Genomic DNA, 21,671 nt, shown 5'->3' on the forward strand with positions numbered 1-21,671 from the left:
CAGCAGGAGTTGGAAGTATGAATCTTTTGTCATCACATAGCCATGTCCCTATTGAAATGCAACCTACTATATTGATAAAATGAAGTTCTGGTTTGGAGTCTGCCAAGTAGGTGCCTGACCATTGCCCTGAGGGGTATTTTGAAGACTGGTATCAGTTTACAGCAGTGATGGCACAGCCCTTTATCATCTCGATGCTCTGGACACAAAGATCATGGGATTAATTATATACTGTGAGCAACAATTCATGAATATTTAACATACTCATCTATACTTAATGAATAAATTTGCATTTTGACACTATTATTTAATGTGCTTTAAGGAAATACTGTTCATTACCTTTCAATTTTTGTAGATTAGTCCAATGTAATCAGAATGATCAGTCAGGAGAGATATAGAATTATTTAAATAACATGGTTTTTAATGACTGCTTCTGCTTCCCTGAGTTTTTTCTCCCTTATTCTTTTAAGCAACTAGGTTTATTTCATTCTATTCTGGCTGTTCTGTCTTAATCATTTTGCCTCCACGCTCCTTGCAGATGGGAGTTTCTTTAGATTCATGGAAAAACAATGCAAATTAAATAATCAGTGTTTTGCTTCCCTCTGTGTGTTCTGTAACAGGCCATTCCCTCACACAAAATATCTCAATGCAATCGCAGTAATTGAGTCCTGGGCAGGCAATTTCAGCAAGCCTGCCATGACCTGCACAGCAAACGGGGAACTGGGTAATCAATGGCAATGAGCAAAAGTCCCTGAATTGCCGATGAACGATGGAATTCCGAGAAATCAGGACTGCGGCAAACTGGCAAGGACATTTGATTGTTTGGGTTTTTTATTTTTCCACCTTTGGCTCATTGTGAAGGTTTTTCTTCCTGAAGGCAATGGGTCTCTTGCTTGTGAGGTGGTTATCAATGCTGCCTATCCACCTTAGGGATTTGGGGCATGACAAAAGGCCTCCAGGAATCCTATTTGCCTGAAGGCTCCATGCTTTTCCCAAAAAGAAGGGAACTCTGAAAGCAAAGGCTAGGCTCTTGAGAAGGAGGACTGTCCAACAAAGGTAAATATAGGATAGAGTTCTCGATAAAGAGCAGTTTAAAAATAGTAAAAGTGTGAAGCCACTCTGGGCCTCAAAGGAAGGGGATAGGCACGTTTTGAGTCTGGACATCGCACTTGAGCAGCTCTGTTTCAAACACAGGAGCACTCAGTTATTACCAAGACTGGGGTGGCTGAGGAAACCAAGTAAAGAGAACTACAAATGACATTGGCTAGCCTTATTAAGAATTTTGAATATTAATAATTCTGTGGGTTCTTTCCATCTATTCAGATAAGAGTTCTGAATATTGGCTCAAAATAAACCAGGTGACATAGTAAAACCTTTATTCAGTGAAAGAAACGCACAGGAGAATGAGGGCTTTATTTAGGAGAGAAAGAAGTCTAGAAACACAAGTTGGGTCCATACGAGGTAGAGGGCAATCTGGGAGACATGTGGGGCAAAGCGAGTGAGCAGGAAAGCAGAGGCAGAGCAGCCGCCAACAGGCCACACAGCTGAAGGCATGGGACAACAAGGTGGGGAGGGGGCACCGTGCTCCAGGCCTTTTATTTACTCCCAAAGGGGAGTGCTTTGGTAGGTGGGCATCCAAGTGAAGTCAGGTAGGGGCGTGAGATCCCACAGGGGGACCCCAAGTACCAGGCAAAAATATCAGTAGAAATGCACACCTGATACACGGTGATTGAATGATGTTATGATTGTAATTGGTTGTTGAATAAATTAAGATTCACTCAAGGATAATGGGGTAAAGTTATAGTCCAGGCACCAGGTGTGAGACCAGGATCTGGGAAAGATCCACAGAGCAGCCTCCATAGGTAAACGAGCCCTACTGAGTAGCTCCTGTTGCATGGGAAGTGGTGCAAACTACCAAGACAGGATGGACAGGACTTTTAGGAACTAAAATTTCTTTTTTTTAAAGATTTATTTATTTATTTGAAAGGCAGAGTTACATAAGAGGTAGATGCAGAAGCAGAGAGAGAGGTCCTCCATCGCCTGGTTCACTTCCCAGATGGTCCCAACCGAGAGAGCTGGGCTGATCTGAAGCCAGGAGCCAGAAGCTTCTTCTGGGTCTCTCACATGGGTGCAGGGCCCAAGGACTTGGCCATCTTCCACTGCTTTCCCAGGCCATAGCAGAGAGCTAGATCAGAAGTGGAGCAGCCAGGACTCGAACCAGCGCCCGTATGGGATGCCAGCACTGCAGGAGGAGGCTTTACCTGTTGTACAACAGCACCAAACCCAATAATATTTCTTTTTTTTTTGACAGAGTGGACAGTGAGAGAGAGAGACTGAGAGAAAGGTCTTCCTTTTTGCTGTTGGTTCACCCTCCAATGGCTGCCACGGCTGGCATGCTGCGGCCGGCGCACCGCGCTGATCCAAAGCCAGGAGTCAAGTGTTTCCCCTGGTCTCCCATGCGGGTGCAGGGCCCAAGGACTTGGGCCATCCTCCACTGCACTCCTGGGCCACAGCAGAGAGCTGGACTGGAAGAGGGGCAACCAGGACAGAATCTGGCGCCCTGACCGGGACTAGAACCCGGTGTGCCAGTGCCGCAGGCGGATGATTAGCCTATTGAGCCGCGGCACCGGCCTAAAATTTCTTTAAATGCCAACCATCTGACTTGAAGTGCTCAGAGACCTGCTGCATATGCCATGTTGCATTTAATGCAAGTCACTAAAATTGTGTGATACCTTAATATTTAATATATTGATGAGCGAATTTTGAAAACGCTGCCAATTATAGTGGACCACTTTGCATGTGGCCTGCTCCAGTGGCCTTCCAGAAGTGATAACTCTCCAACTAGGTAGAAGAGTGCTTGCTTCACACCTGGAACCATGAAAAAAGGAAGATCCAAATAAGGTCTGATGACATGTTTTATATGTTGGAAAAGTATGATTTCTGTAGACTGTGGCTGCAAAATGAGGATGGGTGAGAATGACATCACACAGTTCTACACAGTGCTAGATGAACCATCCAGCTCTCTGAGGTTTTCCAGCAAATTTGGTATCAATGATCCATGGACCACATCAGTTGAAGAAGTCTTAGATTTTGGTACCAAATAGATACCTGTTTGGTGCAAGGAGACTTCAAGGTTTACACTGGCAACAGAGTTGAGTTAGTGTATGTGGGTCAGGAAATCTTGGTGCAGGTATTTGTTTATTTATTTATTTGAAATGCAAAGTTTCTAAGACAGAAGCAGACCACACATACACACATAGATCTTCCATCTGCTGGTTTACTCATCAAGTGGCTCTAATGGCCTGCCCTGTGCTAGGCTGAATCCAGGAGCCTGCTGCTCCACACAGGTCTCCCACATGGATGACAGATGCCCAAGCACCTGGGCCACCTTCTGCTGCTTGCATAAGCACTTAGCAGGTTGCTAGATTGGAAGTGAATCAGCTGGGACTTGAAATAGAGCTCGTATGGGATGCCAGCATCGTGGGTGAAGGCTTAACCTCCTGCAACATGATGCCAGCCCTGGCTCCTGCCCTTCCACTGAGACTCAACCACTGTGTCTCTGCCAGGCAGACTTCAACCACAGTGGTAACTTGGTTCTCCCCACTTAAACTCTTGACGTCTATTTTCCAAAGAAAGTTTACAAGGCTTAAACCACTGGGCCACAATACCTGTCGCCAGGGGAAATTTGGTTTTCTAATTTACAAAAGCTCTTCATTTTGATAACATTATATTAACAGCTAATGTCTCTTCTCTGTATTCTCATTTAGATTTCTCCTTCAGATTTTAGAATTGTCACAGTAGCTTACAATCTTTGCTGATGGAACCACTGAAATGATATGAAAGAAAAAAATACATTGTTCTATTGGCAGCACACTATTATGAGGTCTTAATTAAATGGAATTTCAAAAATGTGTTAGTACCATAGTGCCAATATGGCCAATATTGCTTTTCAGTACTGAAAAAGTAATTTCTTCAATTGTATTTTTAATTAGTCTCAAATGTTAATGTTAAGAACATAGAATAAGAGAGTAGTGTATAACAACAGATTTGCTTTTCTAGGTTCTTTGCATAGTTGTTCCAAAGTTTATGATAAAATTATTAGTAGGCCATTAAAGTCTATGTGACACTAAATATATAAATATAAATTTTTTCCTTGTGAGTCATGGTATTTAGACATATTAATTTGAACTATGTATGAAAACATGTCCTGTAATTTTTTTATCATAAGAAATCAATGACAACATTTCAGAAGCAGTTACTTAATTCAGTGCCTGTCATAAAGGATTTCATAGCATATATGAGTACAAACGTGCATGTGCTTCTGTGTATAAATTCTGAAATTCACAAAATCATGCTCTAGATAAGACTAGGGTAACTTGTATCTATTTTTTTCTGAATAAATTAATGAAAGGTCTGCCAAACAAACAAAATAAAAAAGAATTCATTCAAGTATTGACAGACATTATCAAGCAAATGACATCTGTTGTCTGCTGTTTATGTGTCAGAAGTAGAAGACTGGACACTTCTGTTCACTGTATTCTGGTATTGGAATTGCCAAATAACACACAACGCAGTCAAGTACTGGGTGGATGGAGGGTTTGTTTATAGAGATAAGGAACAGAGCAAGATCAGCCTCAGTCATGGGCATTGTTCCCCTCTGGCCAGTGGATTGGCATGTCAGTGGCAGGGTAGTTGGCCTGCACATGCCCCCTCTGGGCTGCAGCAGAAGGACCAATCCCCTCCCTGCAGGGGACTAAAATAATAGTCAGATGTAATGGTAGGGTTGGGCAAGTGTCATCTGACCCTCATGCTGAAGTGAGACAAAGGAGGGGCACACTGAATCTGAAATGAGAGAGAAAGATTCCCACACAAGTGACACATTTAGCACAGGATGTGAGCACTTTATTGGCAAGGAAGTTTTCCAGGCCCAAGTTCCATTGTTATGCAGCCTACTCAGGGTCAAAATACTGCATGCATGAAACTGCTTTTCCCAACAGAAGTTAACTGAAATACAAATGAAAATATAAGATTCCTATTTCTCACATTGCATGAGAAAATTAGGAAGGATATGACCATTCAGTCTTTTTTTTTTTTTTGCATTTTCTCCAAGATATTTATTCATCACAAAGGGAAAGCAATAACTTTAACATAAAGAAATACAACAGACCAGATTAATCCCGTGATTAGTATCACTAGGAGCAAGTCATGTTGCTACATGTCCCCAAAGTGACTGGATGAGAAGTGCACCTCCCCTCTGGGGCGTCACTCCCCTAAACCCCAAGTCCATGTCTCATCATGAGAAGACATCAGACAGATCCAGATGGAGGCACACTTGATCAAGCACCTGGCGCATCATTTTCAAAAGTGTCAAGGTCATTAAAAAAAAAAACAAAACAAGGAAAGACTGAGGTTGTGTCACAGATCAGAAGAAATGAAGGTGTCATGATGTATATCTGTTAGGTCCATTTCCTGGATAAAACAGGCTCTTTGATAGTGTTGAACCCATGTTAACTTCTTAGTTGGTTATGTTCATTGTATTTTTTTTTATTTTTTTTAACTTTTATTTAATGAATATAAATTTCCAGTGTACAGCTTATGGATTACAATGGCTTCCCCGCCCCCATAACTTCCCTCCCACCCGCAACCCTCCCCTCTCCCGCTCCCTCTCCCCTTCCGTTTGCATCAAGATTCATTTTCAATTCTCTTTATATACAGAAGATCAATTTAGTATAAAGATTGCAACAGTTTGCACCCACATAGAAACACAAAGTGAAACATACTGTTTGAGTACTAGTTATCAGTCTTCTTTTAATATCAGGCTAGTTTTTAAAAAGGACTAAACATATCTGCCTATACTTCAGAAATGATGACTTGGATTAGTGAAGACATCCTGTTTCCCCTTTGGTCTCAAACTCCTGCTCAGTAAGTATCAATGTTACCTTAGCTTGTCCAAGATGGTGCATTATGAATTGTTGATTTAATAAGCTTAGCTAGGTCAGTATCTCCTCTATCCCTGAAACGTTTGGCAAGAAAGAAATGAATAAGCAACTCAAAACTATAGTGTGGATACTATTGTATTAAGTTCAAGCTAACCTACATTTATTTAAATTGTTTTAATTTATCTTTTTATTTGAAAGGCAGAGGGAGACAAATGGACAGACAGATTGCTCATGCACTATTTTACTCCCCAAAAGCTCACTATAGCCAGGTTGGAGCCAGGAGCCAGGGACTCAACCCAGGTCTCCTATGTGGGTTACAAGAACTATTTCCATTGTCTCTAAGAATGAACATTAGCAAGAATCTGGAATTGGGAACAGAGGTGAGACTCAACATCCAACATGGGGTACAATATCTTAACCACTGGGCAAAGAAGTATCTTAGCCATGAGGCCAAATACCTACCCCATCTTTATTTAAAATGCTAAAAATAACTTTGACATAATGAGAGATCAATCTTCTGATGATTGAAGATTTAAGTACAAAGTTCTACAAAAATTTGACTGCTTATAAGCAAGTTGCAACACTCGTGAACTTTAAATTACTTATATTTATAAATTTAACTTGTTAGATTTGCAAGGATATCTTAGGAATTTGGGAAGAGTTTTCTTATTGGGGACTTTAAGTTTACTCTTTTGGGTATTTTAGATGAAATTTAAGTATCTAAGCCTATATAATGAATTAGGTTGGACATGGGACTACTTGCTTATTTAACCCATATAATATCTTACAATGTACAAATAATGGTCCAAATATGATGTCCTAGATGACAGCCAGGGTGTAATCAAGAGATAGGAGTTGCACAGTAATAAATTACAGGACATGCTGAATAAAAAGTTATTGCTTATAATAGAGGATTACAGTAGCAAGAGATTGTTTAGTAAGAAGTTAAGAGAACTGTCAGGACTATAGAGACAGCAGATGCAAGAAGCAACCTGCTCCTGAAGAGAGACACAATACACTGGATGAGGCCTATCCAGAACTGAGGTACATACCTAAATGCAGAGGGCAATATCATAGTACATGGGGTGGCAGGGAAGTCACTGTGCTCTATTGGTGGAACCATCGGGAAACCTACTATCTGAAACATTTTTAGAAATCTACACTGTAAGATGCCATCGGTTTATGGGAGCATGTTACCAGAAGCATGTTGCTACAAGACCTTCAGAGACAGAGCTGGGAGCACCACTGACCCTCAGATGCTGCTGCTAGCTGTTGCACACTCCAGGAGTGTGGCAGTGAAAAAACCATCTGTACAGAAAGATTTAGACTTTAGAGAAGCCACTCATACTGCATTAGGTCACTTGCAGAAGCAACCCACAAGACTTCCAAGAGGAGCACCCTGGAATCAAGAAGAAAGCCCTTTCATGCCACAATCTCTGTTGCCCACCATTGACAAAGTTTGATGTCATGCAAGATGGCTAGAGAATTGTGGAGTATTTAAGGAGTTCACTGAGGACAGATTTTTTTAAAAGATATTTCTTCATTTGAAAGGCAGAGTTTAGGCATTGTGATGTAGTGGGTTAAGCCGTTGTCTGAAGCACTGGAATCCCATATGGGCACTGGTTCAAGACCCAGCTGCTTTTCTTTTGATCCAGCTCCCTGCTAATGCACCCTGGAAAGCAGCAGAAGATGGTTCACGTACTTGGGCCTCTGCACCTTCATGGGAGACCTGGAAGAAGCTCCTGGCTCCTGGCTTCAGCCTAGCTCAGTCCTGGCCATTGAGGCCATGTGGGGAGTGAACCAGCAGGTGGAAGCTTGATCTCTCTCTCTCTCTCTCTCTTTTTTTCTCTCTCTGCCTCTCTGTAAGTAAGCCTTTCAAATAAATAAAAAAAATCAAAAAGAGAGAAAGAAAGAAAGAAAGAAAGAAAGAAAGAAAGAAAGAAAGAAAGAGGAAAAAGAAAGAAAGAAGGAAGGAAGGTAGGGAGGGAGGGAGGAAAGAAAAAAGAAAGAAAGTCAGGAAGACAGGAAGAAAGAAAGATTACAGAGAGAGAGGGAGAGGTCTTCCATCTGCTGGTTCACTTTCCAGATGGCTGCAATGGAGCTGGCCCAATCCCAAATCAGGAGCCAGGAGCTTCTTCTGGATCTCCCATGTGAGTGGGAAGGGCCCAAAGACTTGGGCCATTCTCTGCTGCTTTCCCAGGCCATTATCAGGGAGCTGGGTCTCTAACCGGCACCCATACGTGATGCCGTCAACACAGGTGGCGTAACACACTGCATCAAAGTGCTGCATGGATTTTTATACAGTAATGAAGGTGGTGTATGAGGTGACCCAATTGATAGATGCTACAGGGAATTTAGTTTTTTAACTTGAGTTAATACACATTAATAAATTGTTCTAACTTGATTCTAAATTTTCAAAATTTATAAATAGTATAAAAAGACTTGAAATTCAACATTTAAACTTAAAGAAAACTGAGTTTTAATATTAAAATAAATTGATATGAATTTAAATCTCAAATATGGGTTGAGCATCCCTCCTATGGACATTCAAAATCTGAAATGATTCAAAATCTAAAACTACTTGAGTGCCAACATGGTCACAAATGGAAAATTCTATACCATAAAATTTGGTTTTCATGTACAAAATTATTTAAAGTATTATATAAAATTGACTTTAGGCTATGTATAAGGTGTATAGGAAACATAAGTAAGTTTCATGTTTAGACTTGGGTCTCATCCCTAAAATTTCTCATTAGGTATATGAAAATATTCCAAAATCTGAATCAACCCAAGATAGAAAGCATTCTGATCCTAAGAATTTTGGATAAGACACTCAAACTCTAACTATAAATAAAAACTAAATTCTTTTTATACTCAAAACTGCCCTCGCATATTACAAAGTTCTTATCAACATTGCAGTCTCCATTATTCTGAAGTTTCCCATATAAGCAAGTCGAGTTGGGAAAATATGAAGTAAACACATAAAGAACTAAGAACACAGCAAAGAAGGGAGAACCAGAAAACAGCTGCAATAGTGATAAAGAGATCCTGGCAAAGTCCTGAGCAGAAGGCTCAGGAAGCAAACAATGGTTTGAGAAACCTGGAGAAGAAATAGGAGAATTTTTTAATAAGTGTTTCTGTGATTTTAATTGGATACCTTTTACTGTCCTTTAGCAAAGGCAAGTAAAAATTTTAATTGCAGCATGTTTTAGTAATTTTGTGGTTATGGCTTCTGGACTGTTTTTCCTTGTGAAAGATGCTATCATGAAACTGAATCACATCAAACCTTGGGATTTATTTGGATATTACTTTAAAATGTATCTGGCTGATAATTCATTTGGAAAGTAAATGCACTGCCAAAGCTATTCCCCAGATGACAACACCAGTAACCCAGGTTGGAAGAATGGCTACAGTGAGAGGGTGGCATTACAATCAGAATCTGTGTCCAGGACATAGCATTTGGATTCTTATTTGTGCACCATGTGATACAGCATAAGCTAAATGAATGAGAAAAAGCCTCTCCACTCTCACCTCTAAGAGTTTGAGAAACCTCATCCTTAACACCCCTCATCCTTCCCTACTCAAGTTCAGAATCAATGGATTCAGAGAGATTATTGATGAGATAACAATGGAGATGATTTAGGTCTATTGGCCAACTGGACCTGGTGATACTTTGCTCTGTTTTAAATAGACACAGCCATCCACAGTCATTGGAAGTACTGAAAAATCATGGGCTTCCCCTGGAAGGAAGGAGCAAAGCAAAGCAAACTTTATACTCTCTGTCAACACCTGTCTCCAAAGACCCCCAGAAGAGGAAGGGGCTAAGTCATGTGTCTTCAGTACCACCAAATGCATTTAATTATTTGAGGTCCTTTCTTAAAGACATATGATGTTCTTTCTAAATATTCCCTAACCTAAGTGCCAATCTGGGATATGGCTATTCCCTGAAGAAAAAAATTGTCTTTTACGAATCATAGTGGTAAATTTAGAATTTTCCCCCAAACACCTGAAAGTGAATCAAAAGAGTAGAGGATACGGCAGTACAGGGTCATTCTGTGCTCAGTGCTGAAAACCCACTCCCCTGTTTCACTCTGCACCCTAAATCCTATCCAGTTACAATGTCTGACACAGCACATCAGTGCTCCGATAACAATACTGCAACCTATTCTATTTAAATTAGCACAAATTGAAGTTCAAAGATTAAAATACCAAAAAACCATGGACTGTGCTTGACAATTAGTGCTCCTACACTTCCACTGGGCATCTGCAAAACCAAAACAGAAGAGCAGGGCAGCCTCTGTGCATCCTGAGAGCACTCAACTCCTTAAGAAAGGGAGCATTAAGTTATACTTGCCCCATTCTTGTTCCCAAGCTCACCAACCAGAGAACTCTAGTGGAGGGTTCCATGGAAGTATTCGCTCCACCACACACACATACACACACACTCACACACATTGGAGCCCAAGGCCTCTCCCCAGAATCATCATGGCAGGGCTATCATTTTATAAATAGGCAATTGAGAAGAAAAGTCAATCATTCACTGGAATTCAGTATCCATCCTTCTTCTGAAACCCAAAATTCACAGCCCACATAGATCCATAGATCCATCCCCTACCAATGGCCTCTCCCCTCTTTCTTCTTTGCTTTACCCAGCAGTTTTTGTGGCTGAATTACCACAGTTTTTGTGGCTGAATTTGCATGCTAATTCATCACTCTCCCCTAAATTCTCAGCCTCATTATCCCACTAAAAGATCTTAATGTCAAAAAAAAAAAATGTGTAAAGGTGCTAGTCATGACTAGATGCTTTAAATGATGCCAGATATATAGTTTCTAAAGTTTTAACCGAAACCAAAAATCTATCGATAATACAGGGAAATACCAAAACTTGCTTTGACACAAGTGCAGTAATTTTATTTTAAACTAGTTTTCAAAGTGACCTATAAACATCTTGTTCTCTACTAATAGACTTCTGTATCAAAAGCGAAGAAGAAGAAGAAGAAGAAGAAGAAGAAGAAGAAGAAGAAGAAGAAGAAGAGGAGGAGGAGGAGGAGGAGGAGGAAGAGGAGGAGGAAAGGGAGGGAGATGGGGAGGGAGAGGAGGAGGAGGAGGAGGAGGTTGGTCAACCTGTTGTAATGATCCCAGGTTCGCATACTCTGGATCACAGGGTCATGAACATATTCTTGAATCCTCATCTCCAATGATGGCTTCATAGGTATAGTTCCTGCAGGGGTCAATAAAGAATGGTTTTCAGAATCTTCCTAGTGCCCTCCTAGTCCCCACCTCACTGATCCTTCTGGCAATTTTGAAAGCAATCAAGTCCCCCATCTTAAATCTCTTCTTCCCTTAAGTATTCTAAGTGGTTCCATTTCATGAATGAATCTGCCTGACTCATTATCCTCAGCTCTAAAACCACACTGCTCATCCAGCTGCTAACTCTCTTGGTGATAACTCAGTGTCTCGTTCTCTTAGAATCTCACTTCTCTTCTAATGTTGGGATTGTGGCTGAACATTGTTTATCATCCACATTCATTTGGGGCTCTAGGACAGTAATAGTATGATGATATTCCTTAGTTTATACTGGTAGAGCTAAAGTAAATTATGAAGCGATTTTGCTCACTTAATATTCAGAGCAAGAGACATTCCCACATTATTAACCAGCCAGTGTTGATGTGGGAACTCTTCCCCAGTAAAGACATTTAAAAACTGACCTTGAAAAATGAACCTTGGGATCACAGATTTAGTTTTTCCTCTAAGATGCCTACATCCCATGTTGGAGAAGCTGTATTAGACTCCTGACTCCAGCTTCCTGCCAACAAGGAATGTGGGAAGCAAAGATGATGGCTCAAGTAGTTATATCCCTGCTGCTCAAATGGAAGAAGTGAATTGAGCTCCTGGTTCACAACATTGACCCTAGCCCGATCCCTCGTATTCCAGAAGTTTGTGGAGTGAGTCAGTAGATAGGAACTTTCTCTCTCTCTTTCTCAATTAAGCAAATAATATTAACATATTAACCTTCCAGGGAAGAATTACTGTTTAGCAAATGTCTACTCTAAGTTATTTTTTTTAAAAAATAGGTAGTTGAATCATAGTTACAAGCACCAAAAGGTGAAAACAAGCCATGTGCTCATCACAGGTGAATGAGCAAATAAAATCTTATCTATATGTACCATGGAATGTTATTCAGCCATGCAAAATAATGGAGTTCCTACACATGCTACAATATCGATGGTAAATGAAAACATTACAGCAAGAGAAGTGAGCCAGACACAATGGAAAGGAACTGCACTACTCCACTCACATGAAGTGTATAGGATGGGCAAATTCAAATAGAGGTAGAAGGTAGATGAGGGGTCATCTGGGACTGGGGAAGGGGTGATGGTGAGTAATTACTTAAAAGTTACAATGGTTCTGATGTAGGCAGGCAGATAGCATAAAATTTATTAGGTTTGTCAGCTGGAAGAGCACACCTTCACCACACCCCTGTGTGATCTCACATCTCTACCTGATCCCTCCTGTACGCCCACCTGCCAATCAGGCTACATAACCACTCCCCTTTGGAAGTGGATAAAAGGCCTGGAAAGTGGTGGGCCCCACCTTTTGTTTCCCTTGTTGTCCCACACCTTCGGGGCGTGAGGCCTTTGGGTGCCCACTCCCTGTTTTCTGGCCTGCACGCTTGCTGCACGTAGCTTTCTTTCTCCTGGCCTGCTCTCTGCTTGGTATGGACTCAACTTAGTTTCTAGACTTCTCTTTCTCCCTAAATAAAGCCCTCACTCTCCTGCACATTTCTCACTGAATAAAAAGCTTACAAATTAACATGCTGTCTGGTCCATTTGAGCCAGTATTCAGAATTCTTTGAATACATGGCAGGACAGTAAAAGTTCTGTTTGAAATGAAAAGAAAATTTTGAAATAGATAGTGGTGATGGTTGCACAATGCCATGAATATAATCAAACTGAGTTTGATTATGTATATAATGAATGAATATAATGCAACTCAGTTTAACTGTATGCTTAAATGATTAAAAGGAAAAATGTATTATATATGTTATCATCACCACCACAACAAAAGATTAAATATATCGCAATTATATATAAAAAAGCAATATGGTATTCCCTAAAGGCTTCTGCTAATAGTTCTGAGGAGTAATGATGATATAATGCACTTTTCACCAGACACATGGGCTGTACATTGGAGATATCTCTGTAAATGATGTCTGTAGAAGTCAGTCTTATCAAGTAAAAACCATACCACCAAAAATTTTTCTCAGCTTATAATCTACACCCAAAATAGCCTTCAGCCATGTGGGAGGAATACAATTCACTTAAACAAAAGTAACAGGAAGATTCTTTGCCTTAAAAAACATCATTTTCAATCTTTCTCAGGACAAAATGCAAAGCTTGATTTGCTTACCCACCTACATATTTTCCCTCTTGCAGTCTTAATATCTGGATGGCATAAAATCCCTCAGATAAATCCATCTCTGACACTATGGCTTTATCATTATGCAATGCTGGACCACACCATGGCTCCTGTAATATTAGAATCTCAAGGTTAAGGATGGTGTTAGTCTTCACATTCTAAAAATAAAAATGATATTTCTTGAAATTTATCATGCTTTTCATGCAGCTGAAGGTAATTTTCTCCAGATTTGTAAGGTTCTCTAGATTGGTATTCTATCCACTGACCCCTAGGCCCCAGGGGTGATCTCCCTGCTGCAGAATTTGTTGTTTAAACTAGGCAACAGCCTCTTACCATGGTATTTTTCCCACACATAGCCTATTGAAGTGAGACGTGGCTGAAAATACATAATCCGCCAGTTGTGAGGGTAAGGGGGGTAGTTCCACGTGATGCCAAGGGGATTCTAGTTTTCACCCAAGCCTTAAGTTCACTGATGAAAGACTACCTGAGCATGGCTATTGAATCATCATTTTGAAGTCTACATTTTATAAAATTACTGGACCTCTAAAGAGAGGATGATCTTATGAAAATAAACTCCTTCCCAGAAGCTTTTTTCTCCCTAACTTAGAATCTTTTACGATCCTCTTTTTCCTCTTTTACCTTTCGCCCTTTTCACACATACACTGCACAATACAACCATGATCTAAGCTAATTAAGGAATTATTTCACCACCAACTCCTTTGAGGGAAATGAATGATCTTGTATGAAAGAGACACCATTTAAATGTGCTATGTGATAACCCTTGATCCATTTTTAAATTGCTAAAACTTGAAGGAGGGGAAGTGAGTTTTGAGATTACAAATATATTTTAAGGGAAAAATAACAGGTGACATGCTGGTTCAGGTGCTGGACACTAGGTGAACAGAGTAATTAATATTCTACTTCAGACTCAATAAAAGTCATTGCAGAGCTAGAAAAGCACTGAAGATCATGTTGCCTTTTGAACCAAACTCTACAATTTGGGAAAGCAGGGATGCTGGGGCCTGAGAAGTTGAAAATATCCTAATTCTTTTTTTTTCATTTATTAAACTTTTATTTAATGAATACAAATTTCCAAAGTACAGCTTATGGGTTACAATGGCTTTCCCCCTCCCATAACTTCCCTCCCACCCGCAACCCTCCCCTTTCCCACTCCCTCTCCCCTTCCATTCACATCAAGATTCATTTTCAATTCTCTTTATATACGAAAATATTCTAATTCTAGTCCAGACCAGACAGTTGAAAATATCCTAATTCTAGTCCAGACCAGACAGTTGACTGCCAGCGATGCACCCTCATAGATTTGGCCAGCTGTGGATGCTGCCCCACTTTTTCCTGGTCTCCACCCCTGTGCTGCCTAATGGTGGTTATGTGATCCATACCACAAGGAAACAAAAGACAGACGTGGAACAGGATGGAACCCTCCCTCACATTCAGGGATAAACAGGTCACCTTACGGTAGCCTCTTGCACACCAATACAGTTTGGTAAATTAATCCTGGCCTAGAAGGTCGGAGATGTAGATCCCGTTCTTGACTCTGGCATATTTTTCCCTGTCCTTCCGTGTTTCCTCTGCCAGTTTTTACATTCTTGGTTCCCAGCATCCATGGCAGGCAGAAAGGAAACAGATACCTAACTAATCCTCACCAGGCAGGTGAAGTATTTGCTTACATTCATAAGAAATAAAATTAAAATTTAACATGTTATTTGGTAGGATGATGAAGAAAAATTTCTGTTGAGGCACTACAAAGAAGGGAATGTATTTTATACTGGGCACAGTGTCTCTGCTTCGTGAATCAAGCATCGCATAAGACAGAGCTTCAATAAGTTAGTTATAGTAGATATAAAATTTGCTGGACTTTACACATCTCCCTAATCACGGAACTCAAGAAAGAAAAGAGGAAGGGGGTAGGGTGAGAGACATTGTGTGTTGTAGGGAAAGAGGGTGGGGAAGGGAGTGAAAAGTTATGAGTTGCTCTAGATCAAAGAAATTTCTTATTAATAATTTCCCCCCTGTTAAAAATATCAAAGGGGGGGCTGGTGCTGTGGTTTAACAGGCAATGCCACTGCCTGCAGTGCTGGCATCCCATATGGATGCCAGTCTGAGTTCCAACTGCTCCACTTCTGATCCAACTCTCTGCTATGGCCTGGGAAAGCAGTGGAAGATGATGGCCCAAGTCCTTGGGCCCCTGAATTTGCGTGGGAGACCTGGAAGAAGTTCCCAGCTCCTGGCTTCGGGTTGGCCTAGCTCTGGCCCTTGGAGCCATTTATGGAGTGAACCAGCAGATGCAAGATCTCCCTCTCTCTCTCTGTCTGCCTCTGCCTCTTTGAAACTCTGCCTTTAAAATACATACATAAATCTTTTTTTTTTTTTTGACAGGCAGAGTGGATAGTGAGACAGAGAGACAGGGAGAAAGGTCTTCCTTTTTGCCGTTGGTTCACCCTCCAATGGCCGCTGCGGCCAGCGCATCGTGCTGATCCGAAGGCAAGAGCCAGGTGCTTCTCCTGGTCTCCCATGCGGGTGCAGGGCCCAAGGACTTGGGCCATCCTCCACTGCCTTCCTGGGCCATAGCAGAGAGCTGGCCTGGAAGAGGGGCAACCGGGATAGAATCCGGCACCCCAACTGGGACTAGAACCCGGTGTGCCGGTGCCGCAAGGCGGAGGATTAGCCTGTTAAGCCACGGCACCGGCCTAAGTCTTTTTAAAAAAATCAAAGGGAGTTCTTAACCAGCAATGTCCCTGTTCATGTTATGGCCCTGCCTTGTTAGAGAAATGTCTTGGTACAAATTCTTTTCTGCTACTTGATTAAGATAGCTCCCTTGGATAAGTTATTTACGTTTACACTGAATTTCAAGCAGTGGCAGGGTGCATTACAGAGATAGTCCACAGCAATCATTTTCAATTGGCCTTTACATCATGAAGCTGTGCTGAATTACCATACCTGAAGGATGTCATGAATGGTCCCTCCCAGGTCTGAGTAGCTGTGTATCCATGTATGGTCATGCTGCCTCTCTCACCTCGGACTCAACATCACATTCACAGAAACACAGTCATCTCCAGAGGGACTCTTGCCTTCCAGTGTTCACTGAAACTAATTTTAGACTCACTTAGTAGTCCACTGCCAAACACAGATGTGCCAGGCAGACTGTGGCCTGCTGTTTACCAGTGACAAGGATGGCCACAATGACTAAGCTCCTACTATCTTCATACATTGCTCCGAGGTGATTATTCCATGTCAAAATGTGGTATTTCTGCATCTGAGATAAAATGTAAAATTAAGAAAACTTTTTCTCTCAGTGCTAATGAATGAAAGATATTTAAGACGGATGCAGACTGTCAGAATGGAGACTACACAGCCGTTGGAATACAAAGTTGGGTTTGGATTCTGGCTGTCACTCATTGAGTAATTCCTGAGGATCAGCTGCCCTTCAGGCACCATGCCAGGAGTTCTGTGATTTACCAGCCCCATGAACAGGCCATGCTATCTAACATTTCCCCACTTCACTTAGATCACACCCTTTTGGGAGTGCCAATCTGCACAACTCTACCTGACAATCCAGTTTCAGAACCCCAATGCCATCCTTCTTACCAAGATGTGTGTTGTGTGTTCTTTTGTTATTTCCCCTTGTCTGAAAAGTAGATACAAGCACAGGCCAGCCTTCTAGGGCAATTTTTGCTGTTGAATTTCCCTCACAGCTCCCCTGCACACTTTAGTCAGGTAGAGGGTGCTCCAAGATGGAAAAATGGGTGGAGTCCCTAAATCTCTTGAGTCTAAGTCAATAGTTCTACTTTTAAAAGTAATCAGACTGAGCTGGAGAATGGGAGTATAAAACAAACATCTGCATGTTTAGCCTTAATGGTCACTGAAACCTGTTTCTCCAGTCCTGGGGCTACCTTCTACATATGTGACCCTACCTAACGCACTTAATCTCAGCAGATACCCTGTGCTTAATGGCATCATCATCATCATCATCATCATCATCATCACCTTCACCCTCATGAGACTTTCTGTTCATCAAGGACATAATTTGGAGACCCTACCTTTGGGCTCTCTAAGATCCAATCTCTAGGTAATCAGACTACCTGGATAAGACGTGAAATGCGATCTTCCCTCTCAACCGTAGAAAGGCTATTTGTCTGCCAGAAATCTGTCTGTGTGAATACCTCCATGGACCAGTTCAGAAATTTAGAAATGAATGGGTGTCATAGCAACCTTACATAATAAGCCCATTAATCAAGCAAAGCCAGAGCTCTAATTCTTCTTTTTAACAGACTGCAACTTGCTAGTCAGTGGGCATGACAAATAATGCCACAGGAGCCTCCACTTCCAGAGAGTCCTGAAGGACTCAGTTCTCTGGCTCTGATGGTGTGGGTAGCATGAGGGCTTCCCTGTGCTGTACCTGCTGGGATGGAGTTGGTTACAGAGTTCCCAGTCACACTGCATTGTTCAACCCCTGGACCAAGTATGATATCAGGCAGTGCTGGTGGTTAAGTTCCTGCCACTACACTAATGACTTGCAAAAAAATGTTTCCTAAAAATATGATATTTGAGAAATTTGTGTTAGAAGCAAAGTTAACTGATCTTCCTAGTCAATGAAGCCTCCATTTTCAATGTGACTGGTGAAAATAGTATAGTAGCTTCTGTTTCATTGAATGTTCTCTTGCATTTGTCTAACCAAAAGGGTGTTCCTGGGAAGTGAAGTTATGGCCTGATGTCCAATTCTCACTGCTAGGAACCATGAAGTATTTCCTGGAGAATGGAGTGTTGGTGGGGGGAGGTGAGCAACAAAGGAAAGGTGTACTGTAGTCTAATCTTGTATACTGCACTTTGAGGGCTGACATATTGGACAGCCTCAGTATACCAGTGTATTGTGAAATAGCTCTTCCAACTTAATGGGACTTACTGTATGCCCCCCCCTTTTAAAAGATTTTTACTTATTTATTTGAGATGTAGAGTTACAGACAGTGACAGGGAGAGACAGAGAGAAAGGTCTTCCATCTGTTGGTTCACTCCCCAAATGGCCGCAATGGCCAGAGCTTCACCAATCCAAAGCCAGGAGTCAGGTGCCTCTTCCTGGTCTTCCATGTGGGTGCAGGGGCCCAAGGACTTGGGCCATCTTCCACTATTTCCCAGGCCACAGCAGAGAGCTAGATTGGAAGAGGAGCAGCAGTGTCTCCAACCAGCGCCTATGTGGGATGCCAGCGCCACAGGTGGAGGATTAACCTACTGTGCCATGGCACCAGTCCCATGAGCCCCCTTTTGACGTGTTAGGACCTAGTTTGTTAAGTTCAAAAATTATTAAGGCTGGCATAATATATGTTAGACTGACAATCAAGATGGAAAGAAATAAATGTTCAAGTGGGAGACTCAGTAACCTATTGAACCTGTCTCTTTGAGTAATTACCTCCACTTTCTGAGTCAGCAATGATCCTGGAAGACACTATGGGGCAACCCACACACATGAGATGACCTCACCATTTAGAATGCCGATGCCAACTGAATCCTTTCTCAGGGGTTCTGCCCAGGTTCACAGTCTCTTTCAACAAGACAAGCCTTACCCTGCACCACCTACTCACCTGGCACAGCTGATTGTCCAAGATGGGCATCTCTCAGAGGAAGTCCAAACCAAAGTCACCAATGATCCAGGACTTCTGTGGCCAGGCTGAAGGTTCCTCTGTGCCCACTGGAACTCAGAGACTGAGGAGCTACTGACAGAATGGGGCCATTCTACAGATAGAATGACACAAGCTCAGGGTGGTCTGAGAGGGTCATGTGTAGACTGAAGTGATGGGGCAGAAATAAAGCAAACAGAGGAAAGGAATGAAAGAGGGCAATGGAGCAGGTGAAGGCAAAAAGAAAATGCTGCCAGGAGAGAGCGAGCTCTGAGCTACCTCTACACTTCTGTTGTTTCTAGCATTCACATCCTTCCAGGCAACTCCTCTCTTCTTACATATAACACACACAATGCTGCATTTAAAGTGGCACCCCTGGTCCCACCAGGGACAGGCTGGCATTTGCCAGGCATTGTGTCAGGCAGAGTCTTCGGAGGCACATCTCTCAGTTCCCAGCCAGATGAGGCTGTCTAGTCTCTTACCCTACAGCCTGTCATTTTCTGCTCTTCACAGGCAGCAACTGCTTATGTGTGCACACTCTTGACATTAAATATATGGTACATGCTTCCAGGTCAGTTGGTGGGAAGTGGTGGCCTTTACCCCAGAAACTGATTGTTTGATCACAGACTTATTAGAGTTGGAAAAAATATCACTTTTGAAATGCTTCTTTACTGCAATCTCGACGACAGTCTCATTTTTCTTCCTGAGGGACACATTGCAAAGAGCAGATGGTGCGCACGATGCTGCAAAACTGTTTGCATCCCCATGGACTAGCCTCCCTTCCTTTTCATCCAGAGAAAATACTTATGTGCATTTGTTTAGCACTATCCCAAATATCTCACTGAGCTCACAAGCAATGAGGTGATAGAAATAGATGAGGTATTATTTGTCACAAATTTAAAACTGGGGACTTAAGGCAAAGAGAGATGTGGTGACATAGAAAGTCACACAGCACTGACAAGTGGTCAAGTGGAGACCTGAATCCCAGCCCTCTGATGCAAATCCAGTCTCTTTTCCATTAAAGTCGAGCACAGCTCTGATTCTATTTTCTACTAAGTTTTTTTTTAATTTTAAATTTAAAAATCCCAAACAATGTGATTAGTTTGAACCAAAGGTGTTTTGCCTTCAGATATCTTTAGAGCACTCTTATGTGTTAAAAAGAAGGGTGCATATCAGAGTTCTCTCTATTCAATTAGAGGCCAAACAGAACTCAAACTCACACCCTAACTGCCAAAATCTTATAAGGTGTTAAATTGTCATAGTGTTTGTTGTGTTTATTCTTCAATTATTTATTCATTTATTTAAAATATTCTTACCAATGCCTTCTATAAGGCAGGCATAATGGTGCAATGAGCTAGGGGTAAATACATAATCAAATGAAACCAAAAAATGGAATTACATTTTTGGACACAGTTAAGTGGAAAATCATAAAATCGGTAGCAATTAGTACAATGTAAAAAAATATATCGCAAATAAATAGAGATTGGCAGGTGTCAGACCAGGACTGGGGAAGTGACGGTTATGGAGAAACTTGAATGAAATGAGGTAGTAAGCCATGCACAAATATGGAGAAGAGAGTTACTGGGGGAAGTATAGCAAGTACAGGAGCCCCGAGGTGGCAGAATACTAGCTACATGGGAGGAACAGCAGCACCCAGTAAGGCTGTATCTGCATGCTTGAGGGGATATGTGGCAGAAGGGGAAACAAGAGCTGGCCCAGAGGGCCTTGTGCTTCATGATTGACTTGACTTCCATCATCTGCAGATCGAACATATTTGAGAAAAAGAATTGCATCTGTACTGGACGTTGATTTTCGTTCTCATCATTAGTTCCTAAATGATAAAATTTTATGTTGTATTGGGCATTACAAGTAATGAGGTAATTTAAAGGATACAGGAAGATGTGTGTGTGTGTGTGTTATATACAAATTCCACACCATATTAAATAAGGAAATTGAACATCCACAGAGTTAGGTTCCTCTGACAAATTCTGGAGCCAATCTCCCAAATTTATCAGGGAATGAATTTACTTTGAGTGTGATAGAAAGAGTTCATTACCAATGTATGGTTTAAGAGGTTCATACACAGGGGCTAGTTGGAGAAAAAACTGTAGGAGGATAAGGAAACAAGTGAGAAAGACACTGCGGTGGTCCAAGCAAAAGGCGATCCCATGTGTGCCTCCCCAATGGTTCCCAAATATGGGTTATTTTTCTATTTCTCTTGACCCCTTTTCTTCCAACAGCTATATACTATTTCTCTGTTCCTTTTTACAGCAAATATCATGCAAATGGCTATGTATTCACTGTATCCAATTCCTCTGTTCTCATTCCTTCTTAAACCTTTAATATTGATTTATTTCTGAGTGTCACTCTTCCCAAACTGCTTGTGTCAGTGTTATTAGCGACACTCATGTTGCCAAATTAGATGGCCAGTTCTTGGTCCTTCCTTTACTCACCAACAGCAAGGGTTACCATGCACAGTTGTACAAATTTTTCTGCACAAAGTAGAAAAGAGATCAATTGGATGGGTCAGATAAATTTACTCTGTATTGCTTGATTGTTGAGTGGCATATTTGAAGGAGCATAGCTCTTTTTTCTATTTAACACAAGGTACTACATTGATTAGAACCAGGGATTCTGTTAACAGTGGTGGATATAGTTAACTGCTCTTTCCTCCTTATTACATTGT

This window comes from Lepus europaeus, chromosome 5 (genome assembly GCF_033115175.1).
Source record: "Lepus europaeus isolate LE1 chromosome 5, mLepTim1.pri, whole genome shotgun sequence".
Classification (NCBI taxonomy): domain Eukaryota; kingdom Metazoa; phylum Chordata; class Mammalia; order Lagomorpha; family Leporidae; genus Lepus; species Lepus europaeus.